At 40.2% G+C, this 7081-nt stretch overlaps 1 pseudogene; it reads left to right on the forward strand.

The window, feature by feature from the left end:
- The first annotated feature begins 2707 nt into the window (after positions 1-2707).
- On the forward strand, positions 2708-5623 carry LOC115947876 (annotated as a pseudogene).
- The last annotated feature ends 1458 nt before the right edge of the window (positions 5624-7081 follow it).

A 7081-nucleotide genomic window follows, 5' to 3' on the forward strand; every position in this document is an offset into this window, starting at 1 on the left:
GGGAAGCTCAGTCAGTCACAGCTTACACACACAGGTAAATGCATTTTATTAACTGAAAGCTTTCATTTTCTCTTGTGGGCTCATGGGAGCCCCTGATGGCATTTTTGTAAGGAGAAAATGGAACTGAATAATCTTTCAAGAAAAAGAAAAACTAAAGCTTACAATTAATTCAGCTCTATAAATGCCAAACGTGGGTTCAAAAGCCAATTTAAAATCTTCAATGTAAGATCAAAAAATACTACAAAAGGATGTAAGTATTTTTTAAACAGGAATGTTCTCTTCAGGAGTCAAACCACTTCACAAGTTGACAACTTTCTGTATTCATAACCAGCAGCTTCCTTTTGAAGCAACTTTCACATTGAGATCTGATGGAATAACTCAACATTGCAAAACAGGCAAGTACTATAAATTATGCTTATTATTTTGAGTGCTACAAAAATAAAGTCACAGATAAAAATCTCAAGATGTGCACAGCCTAAAAACCTTACTGGTCCCTGCCTTACAGAGATTCTAGCTGATACATAAGTGGACAAAAATATACAGGAAAGCAATGCAGTACGAAAAATGAAATCCATTAATTAGCAGCTTGTTTTGTGGAGTCCTGTATAAAGAAATAGCAGGTCAAACAAATATTTGTGACAGTTCCCCTTTAAACCAAATTATGGTTCTATTTGGCCATATTTGAAATAAAACACATACACTGTCAGCCTCTGCCAAATGCAGCCATCACCATCTGAGAACAGCTCAAGGTAGAGAAGGAAGTAAAATTCCAAATTTAATCAATGATGTCTATGAAAAAATTAAGTCAAATGTCTGAACTATATGGGTATAAGCATACATTCAGACAGTGATCCTTCTTCATCAGCAGAAGAAAATTCCAGCATTTTAACATTCCTGTGATATAGCATGCAGTAGGTATATTAATTTAACTAAATTTAAAATTGCAAGCACACAGTAAACACAAAGTTCAAGTTCTCTGTAACATCAGAAAAGAAGGGGTATTTTGGCTTCTCATTAGGCTTCTACACAGAAGTGAATTTTATACACAAAATTTGTATCATATCCATATATCCATTTCTCCTGCAGGTTTGTACCCACTGCAGAGAACATTTTAAATGATAGAGCTTCCCAAGCATAATAAACTCTTTGCAGCTAACTCACAAAATACATTCTTAAGTTTGTGCAGAATATGTGCTGAAATCGTGCTGTTATTTCTTTGTCATTAGTTAACAACTCTCTGGAGCAAAACACACAGTTATGGTTGCTCATGACACCACTAAGCTCTGATCTGTGGATAAGTCAAAGGCACGAAGTTATCAAAAGACCCATAGCAGCTATTTAAACATTAAATAAGAAATTTTTTGTAGTAGTTCATAAAAAATTTAAAGACAAAAGTATAAAGTAAAAAAAAAAATTAAAACAACTGTTGTGAATTCTACTTTTGTCTCTAGGACCTCTTTATTTTCACATTGGACTTGCAAATTTATTTTTTTTTAATAAAAGAGTACTTGTGTGTCAGAAAAAAAAGTTCATTATCTGGGACTATTTCTGTGACTCCTAGAACTTGCCTTATGGGATTAGCTGCCCAAAAATGACACTGGAAATATGGGTCCTGCAAAAGAGAGTATACTTTTATCTAGGTCCAACAGCATGAAATATTTTCTGCTTGGGAGGAAGGATTTGTTCAGTGAGGCTATTGCATCTGATTATGTGACACTGCATGGTACCAGGAATAAACAGACATCAAAGACAGCACTGTGAATGGAACAACAGCTAAAAGCTTTAGCAACGACACTGAAAAAACAGGGAGAAAGGACGTGGAAGAGACCGATGCAGCATGTATCTCCAAGTAAGGTGTGCCAGAAAAATGGAATAACTGTAAAAGAAGCTGTTTAAGTCTTACAGTCTTTTAACTGTGAGGAAGTGGATATGTTTCACAAGTTTTCTGAAGTTTTCATGAAACTACGGTATGAAAGAACTTTGCCTTTCATGCAAAAGTGTGACTCCTGGCTGGCTGGCCCCAGGCTGGACAAGCTGTTTTGCTCTTTCCTTGGACCCTTATCCTACAGAAACATCTTAAAAATTAAATCACTCCCACTCAATTTTAGGTAACACTTAAAAAATGTAACTAGCAGCCCTCTTCCTTCTATTCCTCTCCCTTCTGTTTCCTTTAACATCTGCCAAAGCATCTATATCTTGCTGGCTAGGACATTCACTTTGGTTGGTGGCACGCAACTGGAATTCTTTCAGGGGGAGAAAGGAACGGAATTGTATCCCATATAGAGTATTCTGCCCACCCAGAATTACATTATATAGATTATCTGTAAGGAAGTCATTGATACTTCCTCTGGTTTTGTCTTATAGATGACTACTGCTGCACTTCTAAAGAAAATTTCTGGGACGATCTACTTACTTCAGTGTGTTTGGAAGGAAGAACTTTTCAGGAGGCACAGGTAGGATGGCTTTGAGTCCAGACAAGGATGAGGATGTGTAAGAGACTGTCCAAAGTTTCCTTCATTTGCCTCACAACCGTCACAAGGACAGGGACTAAGATCCTGGAGACCCTGACTAGAGTTCTGGCCTGGTTGAGGTGGATGCTCATCAAGTGATTGTTTGCAGGTGTGCTTGCTGTGTCACCACAGTCTTACACCTGCTTCATGATCCCTGCTCCTCACAACAGCCCATGATTTCCTCACCTCTTGGCCAGATGCGACCAGCTTTAGAGAAAGACTCCTTTTCTGAGGTAACTTTGGTGATCCCCCATGTAAAATCCCTCATCTGCCTCATGACTGCTGTCAAGGATGGAGATTGAAGGCCCTATAGAAACCAGTCCTGAAACAATGGTTCCTGCTCACTGCTGAGACTGGTTTGTCCTGTTTCACAACTAGACTATGTGTACTTGTTTTCATTAGACTTAGTCTCCACTGTCCTGTACCTGTTCCCCTCCCAGTGGAGGACTATAAAAGACCCCTGAGTTAACCAGAGACTTTGAGATTCTCCCAGTGTGGCAAGATGGATCTATTGGCTGGACCATGAGGATCTTGTCTCTCTGTTGGTAGCTGTATTCCCCCCTCCTCCTTCTCTCTCTCTCTCTATCCTTTATCTCCTTTCTAATCCTTCTATCGCATTTGCTGTGGACACTTAATAAAAGGTGCATTTTGTTTTGGTTAATACTGAAATCTCCTTCTGTGTTTTTTTTGCCTCTGAGATCAGTAAAGGAACCATCATGACCCCCGCTTGTACTAGTGGATTGTGACAGGATGTGAGATGGAAGCTTATTCCCCATAGCCCCTCAAAGTGATTTGAGAACAACTTTCCCCTCCAAGTGCTGACTGTGAATTCCTTATGAGACATGAGTCCTTGAAGGGGCAGAAAGGACAGGCTGTTGATTCCTGTATGGCAGTAGGAACCTAAAAGCTGGACTATACACAGAGACACACGGTTTTCCAGCACCCAAATCTGCTGGTGGACCCAGACCAATGCTCACTTCACTGCGTTGTGTCTCCTGGAGAACCCCTGAGGTTTGCACTGACACACTACAAGTAGAATATACAGAAATCTACATTGCTGCTGGCACCACATGCGAACTGAAAGGATTTCTGTCACCACTGGGACCAGAAAGTTTAACATTGTTTGTTAGCTCTATGTTTTCTTTCTTTGAAAATGTTAGGATACTGACATTTCATGCTGCCTGGTTTGCACACAACTAAGCTATATGGTATGGTAATTTTTGCTTTGTTTTTTTACACATTATTCTATTGTTGTCATAGTCTTTTGAGATTTGCCATTTATGCCCTAAGCACTAAACAGTGCACTAGGATGCCGCTTACCTTAATTTTTTTTTTTGGACATTTTTCATATAGAATGTTCCCTGCATAGTTACAGACTCAGTACTATTAAAAAAACAGCAGGAGGAAAACCCAATTAAACTTGCAATTTTCCACCAAGCAAGGCACATATGCAGTGTTCCACCAGATGACTTGCTCTGTCCTTGCCTGTACGAGACATATCTACAGAGGATTTTCACCTGGGGTCACAGCATGGCTCATTTCCTAAAACTGCTATCTTTCTGCAGAAGATAAATATGAATAAAACATAACCATAATGGCTTTCTTCACTTCAAATATATATACTGAATTTACATGAAGTGCTAACATTTCAAAAGGCTCTCCAGACCTCTGAAAGCTGCCTGGGCTTTCAGTTGCAGCTTCTTTGTACACACCAGAATTGCTTCCCATGTTGTTCAGGCTATAGTGGTGTGCAACTCCTCCATACATGGGCAATCATTTAATCTTCACATATGCAGGAGGAAGACTGGGCAGTTTTATGCTCACAGAACTGGACTCCTCCTTTGACATCCCATCTGCTCTTTAAAATCAATCCCATTAAGGCGCTCTTGGTGTGATTCAGAGGGAATCCAGACCCTGATTTATAGCAAACCTAGGATGCAATTGGTCTCCCATCACTTCATCTGTCCTCAAGCTCAACAATTTTGGCAAGCAAGTCTTCCCTGTTTCCTCCATACTCAAAGGAGCATTTTTACATATAGATGTAGGTATCCTTCTGCTCAGTGATTCATCAGCATCTCCCATTTCAGGATGGGCTGAGTCATTTGTCTCTCTATTCAACAATTAAGAGCCTTAGATCACTTTCTAACTCAACAGTTAACGCCAAAGTAATTTACATTAAAATAGCTAAGCCTTATCCCCAATTGAATCATTGCTCTTTATTTTTATGTCAGGATTGATGACACTGTGACATAAATCCCAGGGAACTTGGGTAAAGTAACACTCCTCTGAGAAAGTCCTGCTTTTGGCTTTGATAGAGTTCATTTTCTTGGTAGCTTATTCAGTGCTGTGGTTTGGGATTTAGTATGAGAATAATATTGATAACACACAGATGTTTTGGTTGTTGCTAAGTAGTTCTTACCCTAGGTCAAGGACTTTTTGCAGAACACATTTACTGCATTTACAAACAGTCAAAATATTACTGATGGCTATAAAGATGAAGAGACTTTTTGACTATGTAATGAAAGAGATGGAAAATTGGGAATCTTCAGGACAATGGATAGTTTCATCTTACTCACCAATGAAAGAAAAGCTGAATGTCTCAGGCTTCTCAGTTTTCTTGCCAGAACAGTTCCATCTGGAGCATTATGACTGCAGAGCAAACATTCAGAACTCTATATAAATTCTGTCCAGCAGAATGGACAATGGAAAAATCAGCTGCCTCAGTGGAAAGCTTTAAATGCATTGACAAAAGCAGCTATGCCATCTGAATTAAAGAACACAATCATTCAACTCTTGCCTTCCTCTGGATCTGGAGGACTGCAAACATCAAGCTTTGGGCTGCCAAGCTTTCCCATGGATAGCAGTAGTAACAGGCTACCAACTTCTTCTTTACAATGATTTCCATTCTTGCCAGTGCATCATCATCTGGAAATTCTGATGGTTTTGAGAGCATTTCTGCTGCTTGTAATCCTCCTACTTTTGAGGCTACATCCTTGCCTAGGAATTTTTCTGCTGTGAACTCTTCAAGCACCATTTTGCTTACAATCTTTGGAACATTTAATGCAGCAGGAGCAACTTCTGCCTCACAGTCCAGCAGTATTTTATTTGGATAGACTGCCAGTGTCTCTGGACATAACATCCCATCAGCAGCTTCTGCCCTCACAAAGCAGAATACATGAAAAAAGTTATTTACACCAAAGAGCAGCTGAAGAATTGAAACAATTTGAAACAAAAAAGATTGTAATGGGAAAAATTCCTCTTAAGCCACCACTAGTAGAAATTTTAAATGTTTAGGACTTTCTAAGTTTATTTTGAAACACTCTATTTTCTCTGATTGCTCAACTACACACTTTTGTGGTTGAGCAATGAAACAAAATGTTTCCACTTCAGTTCATCTTTCTTTCATCTTTAAGTCTTCTGCAGTAATAACCTCTCAGGTTTAAAAAAAAAATCTTATCAAGGCCAGATTTAATGAGGCTTTGAGCAACCTGGTCTAGTGGAAGGTGCCCCTGGAACAAGATGATCCTTAAGGTCCCTTTCACCCCAAACCATTCTGTGATTGTGTCTTTTCAGTTTCCCATGCTCAGTCAATGAGGAGGAGCACAAGAAGCCAGGAGGCAGAAGGCCAGGACAGCTGACCTGAACTGTCCACAGGGACATTCCATACCATAGAATGTCACGCCCAGTATCTAAACTGGGGAGAATTGGCCAGGAGGGGGAGGTCACTGCTTGGGAATAGAGTGGGCAGCAGCCAGTGGGTGGAGAGCAATTGTGTTGGGCATAACTTATTTCTCTTAGGTTTTATTTATATCTCTTTCTCCTTTTCAATAAAATTCTGTTCTTATTATTGCTATTATTATCATGTTTATTATTAGGAGTATTATTATATTTTACTGTATTTGAAGTCTTAAACTGTTCTTATCTCAACCCATGGGTTTTACCTGTTTTTCTCATTCTCCTCCCCATCACACCAAGACTGCATGGGGGAGTGTCATGGTTTGACACTGGCACAATGCCAGTGCCCCATGAAAATATAATTCCCTGGTGTTTGCTGTGAGATGTGACCAGGAAATAAGCAAAGCAGGCCTCTACCTTAGAAAAAAAAGTTTATTAACTAAACTACAAAAGGAAAAAAAACCACACACACGCACACGCACACACACACACCTGGAAAATGAAAACTCCACAAAAAGCATTTCCTCCTCCCCCCACCACATTTCCAATACATCTTCCAAATTTCAAGTCTCCATCCATCACCCTGTAAATACTCAATTCCAGTCCATCAAGAGGAGAGGAGTCCTTCTTGGGGCCATGGTGACCTCTTCCTTGCATGCCCAGCGCTCTCACCACTGGACATGGAACAGAGCTGCTTCAAGGGTTATCCTTTTAAGGGTGCTTTGACCAGTTCCAAAAAAAGCACAGTTTTCTCTCATCTCGGGACCTCTTGTCCCCCCCATACTTGTCTACCCCCTGGGGCCGGGGGGTCTCCAAAACTGAACCCTCTCAGTTCTGAGCCATCGCCTCCCCCCTGCATGCAGCCTCTGTGTCGCGAGGAAGCACGGTTCTGTCCA

This window comes from Geospiza fortis, unplaced genomic scaffold (assembly GCF_000277835.1).
Source record: "Geospiza fortis unplaced genomic scaffold, GeoFor_1.0 scaffold190, whole genome shotgun sequence".
Lineage (NCBI taxonomy): Eukaryota > Metazoa > Chordata > Aves > Passeriformes > Thraupidae > Geospiza > Geospiza fortis.